Source organism: Tachyglossus aculeatus, chromosome 20, assembly GCF_015852505.1.
Source record: "Tachyglossus aculeatus isolate mTacAcu1 chromosome 20, mTacAcu1.pri, whole genome shotgun sequence".
Classification (NCBI taxonomy): Eukaryota; Metazoa; Chordata; class Mammalia; order Monotremata; family Tachyglossidae; genus Tachyglossus; species Tachyglossus aculeatus.
Window position 1 is genome coordinate 31,129,925 of NC_052085.1, and position 23,649 is coordinate 31,153,573.

The following is a 23,649-nucleotide window of genomic DNA, read 5'->3' on the forward strand; positions in this document are numbered from 1 at the left end:
CCCCAGGCTCCCCTCCTGCCGCCCACATATTGATGGATGGATCTATCATCGATCGGCCGCCCGGCGGGAATCCATCCCGGAAGGTCACCGGGGCGTGTCCGGCTGCAGCCCGGCCTGGGTCCGGGAACACAGACCTTGCCCTGAATGAGCTCCTTCTGTATGCACGGCACGGCTGCCTGCCTGAAGCTGATGAGTGTGTGCAGTTAGCGCCAACGGAAGCACACACACACACACACTCACACAGACACACACAAGGACTTCTGCCTCTGCTCCCAAAGTGCAGCACTCACTGCTGCATGCAGTCCGCCACAGCCCTGCCGCTCCGGCCCGCGGCCTCGGCTCCACGCTCATTCCAGGGGGATGCGGGAGCCGGCTGAAGAGGGAGCGGGGACACATTGCTGTCACGTCCAGCGTGGCCTGAACGGCCCTGCCACTCGTCCTCCCCCCCCGGCGGCTCTTCGAACCTGTCAGTGGCGGAGCCACCTCGGAAGGCGGACGGTCCCTGGGAGGTGGCCACCTGGGCAGGTAAGTGGCTGGTGACCTTGCCGTTGATTTTGTGCTGAACGCTTGGGGCAGAGAACGGTTCCCCCAGCCTCTCGAGGCTGCTGCTTTGAGGGGTCGCGACTGGGTGGTTGGGGGGAGACATTCTGGCCGACTGAAGTTTCAGAGGCAGCGAGAACCTGGGCATCTCTCCCACACCTCCTGAGGGTGCCAGGAGCTATCAGCACCCACCCTTGGGGGCCTTCAGAGGGCTCGCCCTGACCTCGGTCGCTCACACAAGTCCGCTTGCACGATGACAAGGACCAGGGATGCTCTCTCCCACCATGGGGGAACACTGGGGGCCGTAAAGGGGGCTGGGGGGTTGTTCTGAACTAGCCACGGGAACCGGTGAAGGCAGGGATCGAAACTGGTTTTTAGCAAGGTTTATTGAACTTCTGAACTTTATTCATTCATTCAATCGTATTTATTGAGCGCTTACTGTGTGCAGAGCACTGTACTAAGCACTTGGGAACTTGTACTTCCCAAGAGCTTAGTACAGTGCTCTGCACACAGTAAGCGCTCAATAAATACGATTGATTGATTGATTGATTGGGAAGTCCAAGTTGGCAACATATAGAGACGGTCCCTGCCCAGCAGCGGGCTCACAGTCTAGAAAGGGGAGACAGAGAACAAAACAAAACATAGTAACAAAATAAAATAATTAGAATAAATATGTACAAATAAAATGAATAAATAGAGTCATAAATACGTACAAACATATATACATATATACAGGTGCTGTGGGGAGGGGAGGGAGGTAAGGTGGGGAGGGGGAGGAGGGGGAGAGGAAGGAGCGGGCTCAGAAGTTTACCCTTCATGCTTGTTTGTGGTTGTAAAAGCCTGAACTCAGTGGGTGTGTGTGAGCATGGAGGATTCCACTGGCGTCTCATAGGTAAGGTGGGCATTTCGTATTTTTGCTGTCACGCTCTGGCTAGTCCCTCTGGGTCATTGGCTCTCCCCACCCGCACCGATCCATTCAGGCCTCCCGTTGCGAGGAGTCCGACCAAGACAGCAGCTTATCATGAGAGTTCCTGGCCACCCTGGGCAGTTCTCATCCTCCGCTCCATCCACCCTGCCCGGTGCCCAGGACCAGCTGGGCAGGGTGCTGGGAAGATGAGATAATGTGGCTCCCTTCAAAGCCCTACTGAGAGCTCACCTCCTCTAGGAAGCCTTCCCAAACTGAGCCCCCTCCTTCCTCTCCCCCTCCTCCCCCTCTCCATCCCCCCGCCTTACCTCCTTCCCCTCCCCACAGCACCTGTATATATGTATATGTGTTTGTAAGTATTTATTACTCTATTTTATTTGTACATATTTATTCTATTTATTTTATTTTGTTAATATGTTTTGTTTTGTTGTCTGTCTCCCCCTTCTAGACTGTGAGCCTGCTGTTGGGTAGGGACTGTCTCTATATGTTGCCAACTTGGACTTCCCAAGTGCTTAGTACAGTGCTCTGCACACAGTAAGCACTCAATAAATATGATTGAATGAATGAATGAATGAATGTGGAGATGGTGTGGCTTGGGGATTCAGAGTTAGGCATGGGGAGAGCAGAAAGAGAGAGGAGGAGAGAGAGAGCACCGCTAAAAGACACTTCATCACTGAGGCTGCCTTCAAGCTCTCACCCACTGCTCTCAAATAAGAATAATAATGGAATTTATTAAGCACTTACTATGTGCCAACTTGGACTTCCCAAGCGCTTAGTACAGTGCTCTGCACACAGTAAGTGCTCAATAAATACAATTGAATGAATGAATGAATGAATGAATGCAAAGCACTGTTCTAAGCACTGGGGAGGTTACAAGGTGATCAGATTGTCCCATGTGGGGCTCACATTCTTCATCCCCATCTTAATAATAATAATAATGGCATTTATTAAGCACTTACTATGTGCAAAGCACTGTTCTAAGTGCTGGGGAGGTTACAAGGTGATCAGGTTCTCCCATGTGGGGCTCACATTCTTCATCCCCATCTTTCAGATGAGGTAACTGAGGCACAGAGAAGTGAAGTGACTTGCCCAGAGTCACACAGCTAACAATTGGCGGAGCCGGGATTTGAACCCATGACCCCTGACTCCAAACCCCGTGATCTTTTCCACTGAGCCACGCTGCTTCTCAAATGGAGGCAAATTAGAGATCACCTCTCCAAGTTTTCCTAAGAATTCCCACAGTTTGTACAGCACAGACCGCACTCTGTACCCAAAGCCTGGGGGATGGGGAGGAAGCCTTGGCTTCCATCGCTCCGGTAGGTGCCGGCTTCATTAGGGTGTGGGCTGGGTTTCCCCCTCACCTCAGACACCCTCTCAGGTCCCGGGCGGGCCTCTCCAGCTCAACAGCGAGGGAGGTGCTGCCATCCCGGGCCATGGGCCCAGGTGCGTGGAAAACCAACTCTGCCTTTAGCAGTTTCTGATTCCAAACGCTCTGTGCTGCCGAGTGGAGAGTTCTGCGTCTGCCATCATCTGCTGTCCGTGTGCCTGTCTGCCCTCCCCGCTTCCCATCACTCCCAGAGTTATCCTGTTCCCATCCCGGCTCTGGCTGCCCACGGAGCCACCCAGCATGACTGACTCCAGCACTGGCACCAGCTGACAACCTTGTGCCCTCAGGGCTTCGGCCCATTCCCAAAGACAAACTGTGGAATCCATTGGGGTTCCAAGTTTGTCACGGTTTCTGTCATGCTGGGGCGGGACACCTCATCCTTGGGTCTGTTGTAACAGCAGAACTGACGGAAAGAGAAGAGCGACAGTTCTCCATTGGCCATCGGATGGCCGGGGAGCAGGGGGCACGAGGGACAAGGCCAGTTGGGAGGTCACAGTGGTCTTCCATTTCCCTGGGAGTTTGGACCAAGCTGGGTGGATCTGGAGCCGAGATCTTCCAGGGAGGGGAAAGTAGAATTCCATCCTTCATATGGCCTATCCCAAGACACGGTCTGGCATTTCCAAGGCTTTGAGGCGGGCCCGTCTCTTCACAAAATGAACCAATTGATCTTCTGCCCAGGGTGTGTGGACAGCCAACAGGCAGTGCCAGTAGCAGTTGCCCCGGAACAGGGTTCCCACAATTGCTCCAACTGGCAGATAGACGTCCCATGCCAATCCCCCGTAAGCAGTATAATGAACGAGGGCTGAGAGTTGGAACGAAGTGAAGGAAACGCAAAGTGGCTTCACTATGAAAGGGAATTAGGATCCAGAGGGCGAGTCGGTCTTTGATTTCTTTAGCAGCAGTCTATTGGATGAAGTTTCAAGAGTCCCCAGTTCTTGCCCTGGGTCATTCCCCCTATCTCGAATGAGGCTAGACTCGAACTCATTGCCCGGAGATTCTGGGAAAACTCAAAGAGTTTGGAATAATGGTTGTCCACTGAGTGTTTCCCCCAGGGCTGACCGTCTCTTCGGTTTTGACCTGTGCTCTGGGCCCCACCTGAGTGTTTCTACTAGATCTGGAGGTGTCTCCCAGGTGTCAGAAATAGAGAGCAAAAATTCATCTGAACTGCAAGCTATAGGATTTAGAGATCAGAAAGGGGACTTGTTACTTGAATAAAAAGTGGTTTCCATCGGACGGCCTGACGGTCTCCCATCAGAACCAGGGGTTCTGAGCAGGGTTGAGAGAAGCAGCGTGGCTCAGTGGAAAGAGCACGGGCTTTGGAGTCAGAAGTCATGGGTTCAAATCCGGGCTCCCCTCACTATCAGCTGTGTGACTTTGGACAAATCACTTCTCTGTTCCTCAGTTGCCTCATCTGTAAAACCCCTGTCCCGCCATTGACCCCCGGCCCACGTCATCCCCAGGGCCTGGAATGCCCTCCCTCTGCCCATCCGCCAAGCTAGCCCTCTTCCTCCCTTCAAGGCCCTACTGAGAGCTCACCTACTCCAGGAGGCCTTCCCAGACTGAGCCCCTTCCTTCCTCTCCCCCTTGTCCCCCTCTCCATCCTCCCATCTTACCTCCTTCCCTTCCCCACTGCCCCTGTATATATGTTTGTACATATTTGTTACTCTATTTATTTATTTTACTTGTACATAGCTATTCTATTTATTTTATTTTGTTAGTATGTTTGGTTTTGTTCTCTGTCTCCCCCTTTTAGACTGTGAGCCCACTGTTGGGTAGGGACTGTCTCTATATGTTGCCAGCTTGTACTTCCCAAGCGCTTAGTACAGTGCTCTGCACATAGTAAGCACTCAATAAATACGATTATGATGATGATGATGATGATGATGAAGACTGTGAGCCCGGTGTGGGACAACCTGATCACCTTGTGGCCTCCCCAGCGCTTAGAACAGTGCTTTGCACATAGTAAGCGCTTTATAAATGCCTTTGTTATTATTATAAGGGGTGGCCATTGTGAGCGGTGGTGACAGGGATCATTTTTGCATCCCGACTGGGCTGGGACAGCTCCGGTTAATTGTTCCCGGGGGTCATTCCTCTAGGAAGGAATGAAATGGGCCCGACGGCTTCCACTGCATCATTAAATGTAGGTGAGACACCTAGTGGTCCTGCTTATTGGTATGATCTCCCGCGCTATCTTGTCCCCAATACGGACATATCCGTTCTGCTATGGGCTCTAAGCGGAGAAGGTGAGTCCTTCGGGCTTGGCTACTTGGTAAGTTCCCTTTAACGGAAGCGCTTTCCCATTTTTCTGAAATTATGGTGAAATGTCTCTCCTTCCCCAGGTTTTGAAATACCTTATCGTCGTCCCCCCCCGCCACCGATTCCTTTTTTGGTTGAGGGGGACAAGGAAGATGGAGAAAGAGAGTGTGAGAGGGAGAATGATTGAGAAGGAGACAGAAGCAGAGAGAAGGAGATCGAGAAGGACAGGTTGAGAGAGAAAGCCGGAACGAGGGAGAGAGAAGTCTAGAAGTGTTAATCGTTTACTTTGTAGGGAATGCGTGTAGTTAGAGCTGTATATCTTTGGTATATCTCTGTTTTGCGGTCATCGGAACTGATAAAAACAAGCCAAGGGTAAGTTTACAAGTGACATAAATGTACATATGTTAACATTTACTTTGAGTACCTCTAGTTAGGTCACTGCTTGACACAGTTTCTCCCCAAGGCTTTTGGTTCAGAAGCAGGGGAGTGTGTACTTTAGTATATAAATAGACTTCTATGTGTGCCTATTTCTATACGCGGAGTCGCTGAGCGAAAGCCGCTTTCTCATCTTCAGCCTGAGGTACCATTTGCTCAGCATTTAAAGCTGTTAACGAGGGGTCCTGACCTCCTCGGGTCTTTTCCCCCGTCAGTTTCCCCATCTGGTTTCTGGAAGTCACCCCTGGATAAAGAGTAGCATTCCACGGGAAACCAATTTCAGGGAACGCTTACCCCCGTGAGAGTCAGAAAACAGGAACAGAACCAGAATCGCGTGGGTGGCGTAGCACTGGCAGTAGAGCTTCATTTCAGTCGCATGCAGGATGAGACTCCCATTTCAGGGGATCCACGGAGGGAGCGGTATCCAACCGGAAAACCGTGGAGCCACAGGGGCGGTAAATATACCCGGAAAACCCTAAAGGAAAGGCATTCACCCCTTCCCCCTCCCCGGTTTGATTCCCACTCGCAGTTCCTTGGTGGATTGTCATAGTTTGTGCAGTCTGATGTGTGGAGTTCTGTTTCCCAAAAGCAGTCCTTGATCGGCATGGCAAATGGATGCAATGCCGCTTTCCAAATTATTCTTTGGGATTCTTGGCTTGGGTTAATGATTCCCTGGGTGGAATTATGAAAGAAAAATGATGTCATTCACTCAGTGTTGTTTTGTCACTGCAAAGTTACTGATCTATAGCCATAAGTGTGAATGTGGATGAGATGATTTTGTCTGTGCCTCTCAATTCCCTTCTCTTTAAACTGGGGATTAAATAGCCATTCTCCCTTCCCCTTAGACTGTGAATCCCACGTGGGGCAGGGACTGAGTTAAATCTGACTTCATAGTACCTACCCCAGCGCTGAGCACAGTGTTTGGCCCATAGTAAGCTGCGTGACCTTGGGCAAGTCACTTAGCTTCTCCGTGCCTGAGTTCCCCCATCTATAAAGTGGGGATTGAGACTGTGAGCCCCACATGGGACAGGGACTGTGTCCAACCAATTTGCTTGTAGCCACCCCAGTGCTTAGTACAGTACCTGGCACGTAGTAAGTGTTTAAGAAATGCCATAATTATTATTATTATTATCATCATTAACTCATGATTAGTTACACGACCCCCCCGAGCTCCCTTCAAGGCCCTACTGAGAGCTCACCTCCTCCAGGAGGCCTTCCCAGACGGAGCCCCGTCCTTCCTCTCCCCCTCCTCCCCCTCCCCATCCCTCCCGCCTTACCTCCTTCCCCTCCCCACAGCACCTGTATATATGTTTGTACATATTTATTACTCTGTTTTATTTGTACATATACATTCTATTTTATTTTGTTAATATGTTTTGTTCTCTGTCTTCCCCCTTCTAGACTGTGAACCCACTGTTGGGTAGGGACCGCCTCTATATGTTGCCAACTTGTACTTCCCAAGCACTTAGTACAGCGCTCTGCACACAGTAAGCGCTCCATAAATACGATTGAATGAATGAATGAATGAATGAATGATTACTGTTGTCAGAGTGGACACTTCCTATGGGCTGTGGCTAAATCTTATTATTTTGTTGCCCTTCCCAAGCACTCCTTTAAGAGAATTGCACTCAGTAAGTGTTCGTTCATTACCGTTACTACCACCATGATGATGACTCCTCCTCATTCTTCTCCTCTTCCTCCTCTTCCTCACCATAGGCTCTGGCTGGGTGTAGTCCCAGAAGCTATTTTAGGCCGGCCCCATGGCAGCTATTGGTAGCAACAGCCAGTGGGCGGTCCTGGCAGGTTCATTTGTAAGCCTCTCTAGCCCCCCGGGGCAATTTTTCAGGCACAACATAATGGTTGAAACGACCGTCTTCCGAAAATTATATTATCTCCCTGCAATGAAGTATAATTGCGATTCTCTTTATTGGACCGGCACGCGCATCTCTGTTGGTAATTAAAATTCTGCCTTTCTAAGGATAAAGTTTTGGTGCTTCAGATGGGCTTCGAGGGCTGTTTCTTCGGAAAGGAAAGGGTATTACAGAAAAAATCATTTGAAACTGCCAGTGAAAACATCTCTAAGGAGGCGTTTCTAAAACTCGTCGTTGTGGGCCAGACCCAGCCAGTCTGGGTTCATGAAGAAAGATTCCATTCCCACTCGATAGTAAATTACCCTAATAGAAGGCATATTTTATCCAGAGCTCCAAAATTAGTATAGTGCTCTGCACCCAGTATACTGTAGTACTAGTAAGAGTATCTATTAAGCACCTACTAGGTAGAGAGCACTATACCAAACTCCAGGAGAGAATAGACAGGGGGAAATCAGACCCTGTCCCTGCTGCTCGGAGCGGGGCGAGGGCTTTTGATTGCAACAATCAATAACATTTAAGTCTTACCTTAAAGATATGCATTAACTAAGAATCCCATTTTGAAAGCTACAAACTCTATTGCACTTTCCCAAGCCCTCGGTACAGTGCTCTGCTCACTCTAGGTGCCCAATAAATAGACTTGAGTGATTGATTGTACAAGATTATGCTTGGGATAATGAGCTGCAAGAAGCTCTGATTGATTCATTGTTCACCAAGAAGCCAAGACTCCGATGAGTGGCTTTGATGAGCTATGCCTTCTGAGTCACTTTCAGCTAATTTTAAGCGGAAACCTAATCCTAGAAAGGTATAAAAATAATTTTAGGGAGGATTGCAGGCTAAGGATTGTCACGGGACAGCTCGCTGGCAGCTGCCTGCAGATGTTTTCAGGCAGTTCCAAGCCCCCCTTATGTAAGGAAGAAAATTCCTCTTCCTCCCCGACACAATAATAAATGAGTGATGATTGTGGCATCTGTTAAGTATTTGCTATATGCCAAACAGTGTACTAAGCCCTGTGATAGACACAGGATCATCAGGTTGGACACAGTCCCTGTCCCACATGGGGCTCACAGTCTTTGAAGGGAGAGCAGACACTTAATCCTCATTTTACAGATGAGGAAACTGCAGCACAGAGAAATTAAATGACTTGCCCAAAGTCACCCAGCAGGCAACGTGGTGGAATCATGATTAGAACTCAGGTCCTCTGACTCCAAGGCCCAATGCTCTTTCCACTAGGCCACGCTGCTTCCTTGTAACAAAACTTCCCTTCACCCTGTAACACTTCCCTCTACCCCAGATCCCTAATTTTATGACACTTTCCTCTACCCTTGATCCCTCACACTGCCTCACTTCCCTCTACCCTTGTTCCCACTCACTGAAATGTTCAGGACAGACCATCCAGAAATGTAGTTTTCCCTTTCACCCACAGAATTTCTGGTACCACTCTACATCTTCCCAAATCATGTTCTTGTTAAGCCCATTTAGACGGAAAAATGATCTCTCTGATTAAATATCTTTCGTCTCTCTGAGTGATTAGACCTCCAGCATTCTTTGATAAAAGGAAATATCCCTTCAGATTTGGGAAAGAGTGGTGCAAACATGTAGTTATATCTCTTTGCTGTTGTGTCTTCCTGAGAGAAGAAAGCTCTTCACATCATGGAGGCGCTAATGTTGCTTTTCATCTTTTTTATAAAGCTATTTTAAGAGATTAAAGTTTTTTTTTCAAAGTGAAGTTTTTTTCATCATGTCAAATTCATATCCCTGTAACTAGCACCTACGTATTTCTACACCGAATACGCACTTCTGCATCCTCCCCCGCTCTCTGTAACTCCTCCGCACATTTCGGCTTTTATCGTACTAGATAAACATCTAAACTATAAGCTCATCCTCCAGACTCTAAGCTCACTATGGGCTGGGAACATCCCCACTAATTCTGCTGGATTGTACTCTCCCAAGGGCTTAGTACAGTGCTCTGCACGTAGTAAGCGCTCAATAGATACCATTGTTTTTTCCTTCTTTTATTCTATCTGGAAATTATTTTATGTCACTCTTCTCCAGTAGACTGTAACCTCCCTAAGGGTAGAGATAAGGTTTATTACCTGGACTCTCTAATGGACTCTCCCAAACACTTTAGGAACAACAATAATAATAAATGTGGTATTTGTTAAGTGCTTATTATGTGCTAAGCACTAGGATAGGTACAAAATAATCAGATTGGACACAGTCCCTGTCCCACATGGGGCTCTCAGCCTAAGGGGGAGAGAGAACAGGTATGCAGTCCCTGTATTATTGAAGAGGAAACTGTGGAAAGAGAACTTAAGTGAGTTGGACAAGATCACACAGCAGACACATGGCAGAGTCAGGATTAGAAGCTGTGTCTCCTGATTCCCAGGCATTTGCTCTTTCCATTAGGCCGCACTGCTTCTCTAGAGCTCTGCACAGAGCAGGCACTCAGTGAATGCTGTTGATCTGTTGCTCTGAACCCTAAATAAATTGATGTGAAACTCGAATCTTGGCCTGGGGCAGGTTGAAGGGAGAGTTCAACCTGGATTCCGGTTATTGGAAATAACTGTAGTTTCATTTGTGGGTCTTGACCGCTCTGAGGCAATTCTCTCAAAAAATAATAATCAGGATGGGATTTCTTCAACACCATGTGCCAAGCACAGTGCTGGGATAGCTGCGATTTAAGCAGATTGGACACAGTCCCTGTCCCACATGGGGCTCATGGCTTAGGGGGAGGAGAACCAAGTATTGAATCCCTGTTTTACAGATGAGGAAATGGAGGCACAGAGAAGTGAAGTGATTTGCCCATAGTCACACAGCAAGGAAGTGGCAGAGTTGGGATTTGAGCCCCTGTCTCCTGACCCTAGCTACTAGGTCATCCTGCTGCTCTGGCACGGGACAGAGGGGCACAAGGAGGGCAGCATCCTGAAGGCTGGAGGGATCTTGGCAAAGCAGGGCACACCAGGAGGCCTTCCCCATCTATGTGCCCCTGAGAACTGACCTACCTAGGTTTCCTTCTGGGGCTGTAAAATGGGGACAAGACCACCAGTCTCCTAACATCATACCTCCTGAGCCCCATCTGGGATGGGGACTGTCTTCAATCCGGTTATCTTCTCTCTAACCCAGTGCTCAGTGCAGAATAAATATCTAACAAACCTCCAAATTATGAGTAGTTTGGTAAAGGAGGTCTTCGGGCTGGTAGCTTCCCCGAGGGGGTCGGTCAGAGATGGAGAAAACCCGGACCCCACTCTCTGGGGTAGGGGCCACACCCTGCCGATAGATTTCCACCATTCTCCCCAGCCATCCCGGACCCCAGACGAGGGGCTTCCTTCTCATGGTCTCCGTGGAACTGTCTCTCTTCCGGACTGACAATATGTCCTTGCACTAGTCATTGATGGGCACCTCCCCACCGGTGAATTGGCACAGTGCAACTTATTTTTTTAATCCATGCCTCTACTGAGAATTGGTTAATTAATGTTTGTTAATTAGCTCGGTCGCATTTTGAGATCCTCTCACGGAAAGCCCTATAAAGTGCGGGAAAGTATTTCTTTGGGTTGGTGGGGGCTGGGTCACAACACTGGACGGATTGGTTGGGGACGGGGAACCCAAGAACTCACAGCCTCATGCTTCGGTGGGAGTTTCAGACCCACCCGTCACTTTGAGAGGGAATACGGACAGACCAGAGTGGCCGGGGCAGAGGTCACAGGGGCCGCTCAACACCTCGCCTACACGAAACCTGGGCAGGTTCTCAGTCAAGGTGCCGGCAGGATGGGACTTTCGAGCAACTTCAGTTGATGCCAGTGCCACCCACACTGCCTTTCATCCCTGCCCAGCGGCTCTCCGGGGGGAGGCACCAAGAGAGTGAAAATGAGGCAGCAGGAGGAGCTTGGCTTCACTTCTTTGTTCCCAGGAGGGACCTGGATTTTAGTGGCAGGAAATGAGAGTAGATGGACGCTGTGTGTTGTGGGGGGGTAGAGAATGGGGGGTCGGGTTGTGAAGGAGGGACCCATTCTTGACACGTCTCTACTCAAGTCTGCTTCTCCTGAAAGGGTGGGCGAAATGCTAATGATTTTTGTCCTTGCTCCACAAGATTGCCGTCCCCTGCCTCCAGAGAGTAATTTTATTACCGCCCTTAAACTGTGAAATGGGGATGACCCAGTTACTGGTTGCACAGTATAAACGATCAGGGTCCGGCTTCTGCTCGAAAGTCCTCTTCCCCAGCTGGTTTTTCTCCGAATCCCTTAAAAATTCATGGAAATTCTGTGCACATCCGATCAAATATTTGTTGGAGAATCTATAATACTATTTAAAATTTATTTAGCATCTTTCTTCTACAGGAGTTAAGCGCCTTTCTCCTCACTGGGCTCCTCTGTGTTCACTGGCAGCCAGGGGCAGATATTTGTCCAGAGGAGGAATGAATGAATGAATCAGTCAGTGGTATTTATTGAGCACTCACTGTGTGCTGAGCACTATGCTAGATGCTTGGGAGAGATCCTTCTAGAATGTGAGCCCGCTGTTGGGTAGGGACTGTCTCTATGTGTTGCCGACTTGTACTTCCCAATCACTTAGTACAGTGCTCTGCACACAGTAAGGGCTCAATAAATATGATTGATCGATTGATTAATTCAGCAGGGTTGGTAGACTGGTTCCCTGCCCATAGGGAGCAAGTAATTACACCCTCAGACTCTCTCCTGTCATGAATGTGGCAATCTATAGTATTTACTGCATGCCAGAGGGGTGTGATGCACTGTCCTAAGCACTTGGGAGGTACAAAACAGAGAAGTCACGCTAGATTGTAAACTCTTTGAGGGCAGTTGTCTACCAGTTCTATTGTATCATATCTTCCCAAGGGTTTAAATACAGTGCCCCCCACTCAGGAAGCCCTCAATAAATACCATTGATTGGTTTCACAAGGAGCTTGCCCTCTAATGGGGAAGACAAGCAGAAAAATATGTGCAAATAGAGAATAAAAGTAAGAAATTGAATGTACTATTACATAACTATAAACAGAAGTGCTCAGGAATGCTCAGGATGGGTACTGTAAGTGGTGCAGTGTTGGGTCACCCCTGTTCGTGTTTGTGGCATCTGCAGGACCCCTGAGTTCAGCCTTGTTCTCCCTGTTCCCTCCTTTCCAATCAATCAATCAATCGTCTCCAACATTCCCCGAGGGAGGAGGAACTGTGTGAACCCCGCTAGCTGAGAAGAATTTCAGTTCAGGGGCCAGACTAGGCCCACGACGTCACTTCCAGCCTGCCTTGTTGTCTCTCGCTTCCAAGGTGGGGGCGAGTGGGGACGGGGGCACGGTGGCGGTTCATCAGGGTCTTTCCGTCGTCCCTTCCCTGGGCCTGCCAGCTTCTCCCACCTCAGGGGCACCTAGCGGGTGTTGGGAGCTAATGGGAATCTGCCAAATCCCGGCTTCTCCCCTTAGAGCCACGACAATCTCTGAGGAGAAAAGTGGGCTGCCACCTTGCCTCTGCAACCCTTTACCAAAAAAGGAGTGTTGACCTGTCTGGGCTAATTCAGTGGTAATTGTTGAATACTTACTTTCATTCATTCATTCAATCATATTTATTGAGCGCTTACTGTGTGCAGAGCACTGTACTAAGCGCTTGGGAAGTACAAGTTGGCAACATATAGAGACGGTCCCTACCCAACAGTGGGCTCACAGTCTAGAAGGGGGAGACAGAGAACGAAACAAAACATATTAACAAAATAAAATAAGTAGAATAAATACGTACAAGTAAAATAAATGGAGTAATAAATATGTATAAACATATATACATATATACAGGTGCTGTGGGGAAGGGAAGGAGGTAAGGCGGGGGGGATGGAGAGAGGGAGGAAAGCACTGTACTAAGCACTGTACTAAGTCCCTGGGAGAGTGCAGTATAGAGTTGGTAGACACAACGCTGCCTAATGGGACCCATAGAGTCCTCCACAGCTTCAGGTGATGGAGGTCAAGGCGTAGAATCCTGGGTGGGACAGGGTCTGTGCCCGATCCGCCTCCTGTGTCTACCCCAGCGCCTAGCACATCGTGAGTATTTAACAAACACCAGCACCCGGATTGAGGTGGATGGATAATAATAATAATGATGATGATATTTGTTAAGCGCTTACTATGTGCCAAGCACTGTTCTAAACACTGGGGGGGGGGGTATACAAGGTGATCAGGTTGTCCCACATAATAATAATAATAATGTTGGCATTTGTTAAGCGCTTACTATGTGCAAAGCATTGTTCTAAGCGCTTGGGGGGATACAAAGTGATCAGGTTGTCCCACGTGGGGCTCACAGTCTTAATCCCCATTTTACAGATGAGGTAACTGAGGCTCTGAGAAGTTAAGTGACTTGCCCAAAGTCACACAGCAGACATGTGGTGGAGCCGGGATTCGAACCCATGACCTCTGACTCCAAAGCCCGTGCTCTTTCCACTGGGCCACGCTGCTTCTCAGCTTCATGGGGCTCACAGTCTTAATCCCCATTTTACAGAGGAGGTAACCGAGGTCCAGAGAAGTTAAGTGGCTTACCCAAGGTCACACAGCTGACAAGCGGCGGAACCAGGATTTGAACCCGTGACCTCTGACTCCCAAGCCCGTGCTCTTTCCACTGAGCCACGCTGCTTTTCTTAATGGATGGATCTCTCACTGGAATCAGGAGAGTGGGTGGGGGGACAAGATAGGGGTGGGGAGCTGCTGATGGGGATGAGTGGGCCTTCCCGTGATTTTCCTCGAATCATTCCAGGAAGCAAGGAATGATTCTGTTTGGCTAGTTTGACAGTTAGAAATGAAAGATAACGCCAACACTGAAGCGGCATTAGATTGTTCCCGCTGGAAGGCGACATTTTCTCATGCGGGAGAGCTTCCAGCTTTACCCCCCGGACCAATGATAACTGGACACCGTTGTCGACATTTGTCATGATAAATTACCGCGGAGGGCACTTTGAAAGTGGAAGGTTTTGTTTGTGCCTGACGCCTTGCAGGACGCTTAATAAATAATGAGGTGCCGATCGTGTTGATGATGACAGGGACACTGTCCAACCTGATTTACTTCTACGCCTGGCACAGAGTAAGCGCTTAACAAATACCACAGTTATTATTATCAATATTTTGCACAGAGTAACTTCTTCAGGATCCTTGAATGAGTTATCCTCATGAAACAGTGCTCTGCACATAGTAAGCGCTCAATAAATACGATTGATGATGATGATGAAACAGCTCTAAGGATTGAGAGTCAGCAGGGCCCTGGAAAACCCAGATGGGGCTGGGAGTTGGAAGACCTGGGTTCTGGGCCCAGCTCTGCCCCTGGCCTGCTGTGTGACTTTGAACGAGCCAGCTAGTCTCTCTAGCCCTCAGTTTTTTCATCAGTAAAATGGGGATTAACCAGACCTGTCCTTCCCTACTTCACAGGGGTATTGTGAGGACAAGACAAGGTAGGGAAAGCAGGTATCTTATCCCCATTTTACAGATGAGGAAATCAAGGCCCAGAGCAGTACAATGACTTGCCCAACCCCTCTGTGGACCTCATTTTCCTCATCAACAAACAGGGGGTTATTGATGAACCTCTTTCTCTGGGCAGAGCAGTGTGCCAAGGGAGAGGATAATTAGATCAGGCACAGCTCCTGTCCCACGTGACTTTGGGAATTCTAGACTTCGGATTTTGCTACCTTAAACGTAGGTCTAGGTCAGGCTTAGGTCTGCTTAGTGATTTCCCCTGCTATAAAATGAGGGGAGGAGAGTGTCCTGACAGATACTGAAATCAGATGAGAGTCACGAGGCTTTTTGCTGTCATCCTTCACACCGTTTTATACTTCTTTTGCACCTTCTGTCCCGGCATCTTGAAACCTCTTTGCACATTAATTAGGTCATCCAACCCCCAGGAATAATTGGGAACACATAATGAAATGAAAACGTCAAAACATCAACTGCTCTTTAGTGCCCGGGAGGGTGGGGGCTGGAAGGGGGCTGGGTAGAAGCAGCGAAGCAGATGGCACCACCCTCCCCTGTTGTCTGGTGAGGTCAGAGCTCAGCCGCAAACCTCGGGAGGAGCCGATTGACTGATGGGCTGACTGAGAAACTGCGAGCCATCTCCATGGATGGTCAGAGCTGGGGGTGTGAGCGGTACCAGCCCCTGCCCATGAGCTGGTGGAACTGGAAATCTTGCCTCCAAAAAAGGCTGCTCCAGTGTGGCCTAGTGGATAGAACCCGGGCTTGGCGGTCAGAAGGACCTGGGTTCTAATCCCGGCCCCGCCACTTGCCTGCGGTGTGACCCTCGGCAAGTCATTTCACACACAGCACCTTCCCCACAGCACCTGTATATATGTATATATGTTTGTACATATTTATTACTCTATTTATTTTACTTGTACCTATCTATTCTATTTATTTTATTTTGTTAGTAAGTTTAGTTTTGTTCTCTGTCTCCCCCTTCTAGACTGTGAGCCCACTGTTGGGTAGGGACTGTCTCTATATGTTGCCAGCTTGGACTTCCCAAGCGCTTGGTACAGTGCTCTGCACACAGTAAGCGCTCAATAAATACGATTGATTGATTGATTGATTTCACTTCTCTGTGCCTCAGTTACCTCATCCATAAAGTGGAGATTAAGACCTTGAGCCCCATGTGGGACAGGGACTCTGTCCAACCTGATTTACTTCTACACCTGGTGCATAGTAAGCGCTTAACAAATAGCACAATTATTATTATCAATATTATTGGGGGGACAACCTTCAACATTCTGCTCTGCTGTCAGGTTGTCCCTGGAGGGCTGTCGTGGCCCAGCTAGACATTGTGGTGATGACCGAGTCCCCCATCATTAATAATGGTTGGTGGCATTGTGCTTGTGGAAAGATCACGGGCCAGGAGAAAGGGGCTCTAAGCCTAACTTGACCCTGGCTGGCCGTGTGACCTTCAGCAAGTTAAATCACCCCTCTGGACCTCGGTTTCTTCTTCCGTGAAACGGGGATAAAGTACCCTCTCTCCCTCCCTTTTAGATTGTGCCTCCCTATGGGACAGTGACTGTGTTCAACTTGATTACCTTGTATCTACCCCCGTGCCCAAGATAGTGCTTGGCACAGAGGAAGCAAGGAATTATGTATGGTAATTAACTAACTCAATGCCAATAAATCGGGGCCAAATGGTAGACCAGCTCAATGTTTCATTGTTACCCAGCATGAAGGTGATGAAACCAGCGTGCCCCAGGAGGCCTTCTGAAAATCCAAGTGGGTCCCTCCTCCCCGCTCCCCCTCCCACCCTCTGACCCCTCCCAAGGTCAGTTGGGATTAGGGCTGTGGAGGGAGGCGACCGTGGGATGAATTCACTGTCTTTGGTACCGAATTCTGCTCCGGTGTGAATGCTGAAATCCCAACACAAAAACGGCTCAGGAAAGACCGCTAATAGATCTTTATGGATCATAAAACAAGAAACTACAGCTCTGTTGCCAGAGGACAAAACGTAATTCGGAAGCCGTCATTTAGTCCCATTAGGGTTGAGCAGACCCACTGAGGCGAAGGGGCTTCAGTCGCCGTTCCCCAAGAAGTGTCAGCGGCGGGGGGCCCTAGGATGCTCAGTCACGGCCACTGTCAGCTCTGCTAACCGCCCCCCCTCTTCTCAGCCTGGTGTGTGTGTCAGTTGTGGGGTTCACGATTAACAGGCTCTCACCATTCTGGCACGGAGGCTCTTAGAGCCTTTCTGCGATTGCCTTTTATTGAACATAAATCCAGTGTCCGTCCCCCTCTACCAGCCTTAGAGCAGGAGCCCCTTACAGGACTGTGTCCAACCTGATTATCTTCTATCTACATCAGGTCTTAGAAAAGTGCTTAGCACATAGTAAATGCTTAACAAAACCACAGTTATTATTACTGTTATTATTACTATTATTAGTATATATTACTATTATTACTATACTGTGGCTGCATTTGTCTTAAAATATGCAGAATATAGTTTTAATACAAAATAGCCAATCGTTTCCTTAGAGCGGCTAGTAAATGTGTGTATATATATTCACCCCAAATCATAGATTATATGTGATGTATTTTTTGTATACATATATATTACATATATTTTTATATATGTATATTTTGTATTTGTATATATATTTGCGGGGGATCTCCCTGCATAGTCTGAGGCTCTGACCTGCAGCCTTGGAAGTCCTTGCACTAAATTGACCCCACCCTCTCGCATTGCTCCTCTGGAGGCTCCTGGACCCTGTCCCTGTCTTCCTTGGGGGCTCCTCAGCCCAGGCCATGCCCAAGACACCCTTTGCATATGGATTTCAGATCAGGGGGATGACCAGAGAGACAGTTGCTTTCATTTCTGACCCACTGCATCTTCCCAAAGGAAGGTGTTATAATTCTACTTTTGAGCCTTGTTTCCTCTTGTTTCCCCTCCAGGGGCGGAGGCTTGAGAGAGTGTTTCCTGTAGAAATGGCTCTTTATGAAGCTGCAGGGGTCATAGATGAAGCACATTAAAGAATGCTAGATGTCGTTCTTCGCCATGGCCTCAGGCTCCACTCAGAGTACACAACCGCCACATGCTATTCTTGTTTATTCAAGACTAAGAACCTGTTTATGATTCTTAAAAGTCCCAGGCAGCTGCTTGGTGGCCAGGGCTGAGGCAGAATACTAGAATCTGGAACCCCGAGTTTATTAGAGACAAGCCCCCAGACCTCTCCCGGTATCCCGGACCACCAGAAGGGTCCTCCTTGCCCATGGGTCTGGTCTCAGGGTGGCTTACTGGTGGGTATATGGTCAGTCAATCAGCCAATCAGTACGTATTTATGGAGGGTTTATGATGTACCAAGCACTGTACTAAGCTGCTGGGGGAGATACAAGTTGGACGCAGTCCCTGCCCCATCCGGGGCTCCCAATCTAAAGGGGAGACCAGATATTGACTCCCCACTTTACAGATGAAGTAACTGAGGCCCAGAGAAGGTCAGTAATTTGGCCAAGATCTCACAGCAGGTCCGTGTCCACTAGGCCATTCTGCTGCTTTACTACTCATCTGTGTTTATACATTTTTAAACTCATCTCCATCATGTATGCATATATGCTTATTAAATTGTACATTCGATTATGTATTTTTATGGCTCTGCAAATATTTGGTAAAATCAAACGGCTAGACTAATTCCAGGGACTTAGGACAGGACGCCCCAAATATTTCCATTTGAACTGCGGTGTCTGATCTGTTCTCTAGGTAGATCTCCCAAGAGATGAGGGAAATGATTGCTTAATTCCTTTGGAACTGAAGTGGACAAGTCACTGAGAGCAAAGATGTAGAGAGTGGCCCGGTGCTGTCTAGAGAGATGGATTAGCGGGCCAGTGGTTCTGGCATTCACTTCTTCTGCCCCGTGATTGGTTATTCAATGGGAAGTCGGATCCTCAGGAGTTTCCTGAGGGTTGGAGCGATGAATCCCCCTTAGCAGCTCCTAGAAGTCGGTTTTTGACAGGAATGTGTCATGGAGAGTGTCAGCTACCGATGTCCAGTCGACCAGTCAAGAGCCCCAGAGCACCCACTGAAATTAAGCCAAGGGTTCTGGAACTCAAGAGGAAGGTCTGGTCTTTGGTTTAGGGTCGTGGAACAATTAGGTCAACATTTGTTACTTCTGTTGTAATAATAATAATGAAGGCATTTGTTAGACTGTGAGCCCACTGTTGGGTAGGGACTGTCTCTATATGTTGCCAACTTGTACTTCCCAAGCGCTTAGTACAGTGCTCTGCACACAGTATGGGCTCAATAAATACGATTGATTGATTGATTAAGCGCTTACTATGTGCCGAGTACTTCCCAAGTATTTAGTTGGACACTAAACCGTCCATTGGATGGTACCCACTGGGCACTCAGCATATTTAATCACAACGCCGACTCCCTCAAATGCTTTAGTACATTGTATTCCCAGGCCTTCCCAGACTGAGCCCCCTCCTTCCTCTCCCGCTCGTCCCCCCTCCATCCCCGCATCTTACCTCCTTCCCTTCCCCACAGCACCTGTATATATGTATATATGTTTGTACATATTTATTACTCTATTTATTTATTTATTTATTTATTTATTTTACTTGTACATATCTATTCTATTTATTTTATTTTGTTAATATGTTTGGTTTTGTTCTCTGTCTCCCCCTTCTAGACTGTGAGCCCACTGTTGGGTAGGGACTGTCTCTATATGTTGCCAACTTGTACTTCCCAAGCGCTTAGTACAGTGCTCTGCCCACAGTAAGCGCTCAATATATACAATTGATTGATTGTATTCCACTCCATAGGTGTCCAGCAAATATTATCACCATTAATATATATATGTAGAAACATCATGGCCCAGTGGATAGAGCACAATCCTGGGAGTCAGAAGGTCATCTGTTTTAATCCTGGCTCCACCACTTGTCTGCTGTGTGACCTTGGGCAAGTCACTTAACTTCTCTGTGCCTCAGTTCCCTCATCTGTAAAATGGGGATTAAGACTGGGAGTTGTGTGTGGGACAGGGACTGTGTCCAACCTGGTTATCTTGTAGCTACCCACCTCAGTGATTAGAAAAGTGCCTGGCACACAGTAAGCGCTTAACAAATGCCATTATTAAATATATATATTTATAGATATAGATATAGATATATGCACACACACACCGAAATATGACCACCGAATATAACTACCGGTATGTGTGTGTATATGTGTGTGTGTGTATAACCTTTTAGTGGTAATAGTAGTGGTGATATTTATTGAGTTGCCCAAGACCCCTTCTTAATGTTCTGCAGTCCATTTAAATTTCTGCTTTTCTAGCAAGCACCCACCCAACCTCCTCCGCTGAGCTGGAGAACAATCCGTAGAAATCCGTAGAAATCTTTGTGACTAATGAGTTGATATTGCACAGGCAATGACTTATGGCTGGCTTTGCAGTGAGCTTTTAAAAATATCTTTTGGAGATAAAATTGGCATTATTTATATGCGTCAGTTAATATGAATAATGTATCAGTTTAGTTTAAGCTGAGTAAATCAACTCAAATGTTGGTAAACTGAAAGGCTTTTTTCGCATGGAGATTTAGAAAGAATCATATTTCCTCTGAGACTTCTCCCAAACGTGTTTACCCCAGATTTCACCGTATTGTTTTTCTAAGAGCCTTGTTGTTATGATGTCTGAGCCCCAAAATGCGTATGTAAATATTCCTATACTCTTCTATTTCTCCCATCTCTAATCTGCTCTGTCTTCCGCTGTAAACTGTATGCTCCCTATGGGCCGGGATCATGGCTACCGACTCTGTTATGTTGTACTTAGAGAAGCAGCGTGGCTCAGTGGAAAGAACACGGGCTTGGGAGCCAGAGGTCATGGGTTCTAATCCTGCTCCACCACTTATCAGCTATGTGACTTTGGGCAAGTCACTTAACTTCTCTGGGCCTCAGTTACCTCATCTGTAAAATGGGGATTAAGACTCTGAGCTCCCCGTGGGACAGCCTGATCACCTCGTATCCCCCCAGCGCTTAGAACAGTGCTTTGCACATAGTAAGCACTTAACAAATGCCATTATTATTATTATTACTTTCCCAAGCATGAAGTACTGTTCTCTGCCCAGAGTGTTTGCTCAATAAGTAGCACTGATTGATGGATTGTGGGAGAGACTGTGTCTACCAACTCTACTGTACTGTACTCTCCCAGGTGCTTAGCAGAGAAGCTGCGTGGCATAGTGGAAAGAGCACGGGGTTGGGAGTCACAGGTTGTGGGTTCTAATCCCAGCTCTGCCACTTGTCAGCTGCGTGACTGTGGGCACGTTACTTAACTTCTCCATGCCTCAGTTACCTCATCTGTAAAATGGGGATCAAGACTGTGAGTCCTGCATGGGACAACCTGATTACCTTGTATCTACCCCAGTGTTTAGAACAGTGCTTGGCACGTAGTAAGCACTTAACACATACCATCATGATTATTATTGCAGTGCTCTCACACGGTAAGTGCTCAATAAATACCACTGACAGATTGACTGGGAAAGCAAGGGAAATGTGGCGTGTGTTCAATCCCTCCTCTCCGGCAATGCGTCGACTGAGGAATGGGAGGATGACTCTTCATCATCATCAGTCGTATTTATTGAGCGCTTACTGTGTGCAGAGCATTGTACTAAGTGCTTGGGAAGTACAAGTTGGTAACATATAGAGACAGTCCCTACCCAGCAGTGGGCTCACAGTCTAAACTCTTAGGCCAAGGAGAGTCTAGTCAAGGGCTGGAGATGGGTGAATCCTGGAGATTCCTCCACCGAAGCCATGCAGGATGACGGGGTGGAGCAGGAGGGGGAGATAATCAACAGCAATGGAGATGGGGCCGCCCTCTCACCCTGCACTCAAATCCAGTGGGTCTTCCACCAGGAAATCGGGTCTGGGTGCTTGGACTCACCTGTTCCTCCCAGAAAGGCACGGAGACCTTGCCACCGGATATTTCGAGAAACTCCTGGTGCAAGTGGTGGGCTGGGCCTGCCCCACCCTAGGCACCTCTACTTCAGCATTTGGGCACACCCGCCTTGGTTGCCGTCGTCTGACCGGCTGAACGGTCGGGCCACAGGCCCAAAGCCCTCACACCTATGGCCCCAGCTCCAACAGCGGCCTGTTGGAGCCGGATTTCTGGGGCGATCCGGCGGCGAGGAAGGAACGCAGACTGGGAAGGGAAGATGTCACTCTGACCAGCTGAAAGGCTCTTTTGCATTTTGCCCCGCCGCCTCCGGGAGGGAAGAAGCCACTAATTCAATTTCATTTTAATTGCGTTCAGTCCCTAAAGACCAAGCCCGTCGCACCCGTCTTCCCCGAGGTGAAAATACCGAACGAATCCCAGCATTGGGCTTAAATGTCACAGGCACAAAAGGCACTAATTATCAGAGACAGGCGGAAACTATTTGGGATTTTATTTAATCGGTGGCCGAGAGCTTTGAGCCGAACAATTATCTAATTAGACTCTTCTAGCAGGAGCTCCTCAGCCCCCACTGTCTTCAGTGGACTGTCTCGCGAGTGATCTGACGAGTTTCTGATCCCGGACAAAGCAGCGACCTCTCGTAACGTCTTCGTTACGAGCCTTCCCGTCGGGGTCAGAAGAAAACCTACTAAAGAGATTATGTAATAATAGTAATAAACATGGTGTTTGGCGCTTATTACGTGCCAAGCACTGTGCTAAACGTTGGGTAGATTCAAGGCAATCAGATCAAATATAGTCCATATCCCACATGGGGCCCACTATTCAAGGGGAAAGAAGGACAGGCTTTTAATCCCCATTATGATGATGTTGTCTTTTGCTGTCGAGTCGTGTCCGACCCATAGCAACATGATGGACACGTCTCTCGCAGAACGCCCCATCTCCATCTGCAATCGTTCTGGTAGTGTAACCATAGCGTTTTCTTGATAAAAATACGGAAGCACCATCCATTGCCTGCTTCAGAGCCGTAAACCTAAGTCTCCGCCCTCGACTCTCTCCCGTACTGCTGCTGCCCGGCGCAGGTGAGTTTTGACTTGTAGCAGATTGCCTTCCACTCGCTAGCCACTGCCCAAGCTAGGAATGGAGTTGGTAGGCCTCTGCTTGACGCTCCCTTCCATCGTCGAGACTGGTAGAGTATTGGAAACACTCCAGGTGCGACCCTGAGAGGTGAATCCCCATTTTACAGATGAGGAAATGGGAAGAGAAGTGAAGTGACTTGGCCGAGGTCACCCAGCAGACAAGTGACCGAGCCAGGATTAGGACCAAGGCCTCCTGACTCCAAGACAAGTGCTCTTTCCGCTGGGCCACACTTCATTTCCACAGTCTGGGAATAGTATTGCCTGATGCATGTGCCTCTTCCCATTGCACTTAAGGTTTTCTGTGCAGCCCTTTAAATGTGGCATTTATTACACTCTCACTGTGTGCTAAGTGCCGGGGTAGATACAAGGTCATGCGATCGGGGCAGTTGAAGAAGTCGAGGGAGAAGTTAGGGGTGTTGGGCGGGCCATCTTTTACCATGAGGATGGTGATCTAAGAGGCAACCAGTACACAATAATAATAATAATTATGGTATTTGTTGAGCACTTACTATGTGCCAGGCACTGTACTAAGCCCCGGAGTGGATAAAAGCAAATCGGGTTGGACACAGTCCCTGTCCCACATGGGGCTCACAGTCTCAATCCCCAGTTGACAGATGCGGTAACCAAGATACAGAGAAGTGAAGTGACTTGTCCAAGGTCACACAGCAAGCAAGGGGAAAAGGGATTAGAACCCATGACCGGGCCCGTGCTCTAGCCATTATGCCACCCTGC

The 23,649-nt window shown here is 48.3% G+C and overlaps 1 protein-coding gene and 1 non-coding gene across 2 annotated transcripts in view; one reads left to right on the forward strand and one right to left on the reverse strand.

Annotated features, from left to right (window-relative positions):
* The first annotated feature begins 271 nt into the window (after positions 1–271).
* The window catches only part of TENM4 (teneurin transmembrane protein 4), a 391,883-nt gene continuing 368,505 nt past the window's right edge, over positions 272–23,649 (forward strand). Inside the window, exon 1 of the mRNA XM_038761748.1 lies at positions 272–525. The gene's annotated coding sequence lies outside the window, so the exon portion shown is untranslated. The remainder of the gene's footprint in view (positions 526–23,649) is intronic.
* Positions 22,871–23,008, reverse strand: LOC119941730. Its single transcript, XR_005455311.1, has one exon. It is a non-coding gene; the product is annotated as a small nucleolar RNA SNORA7 (small nucleolar RNA).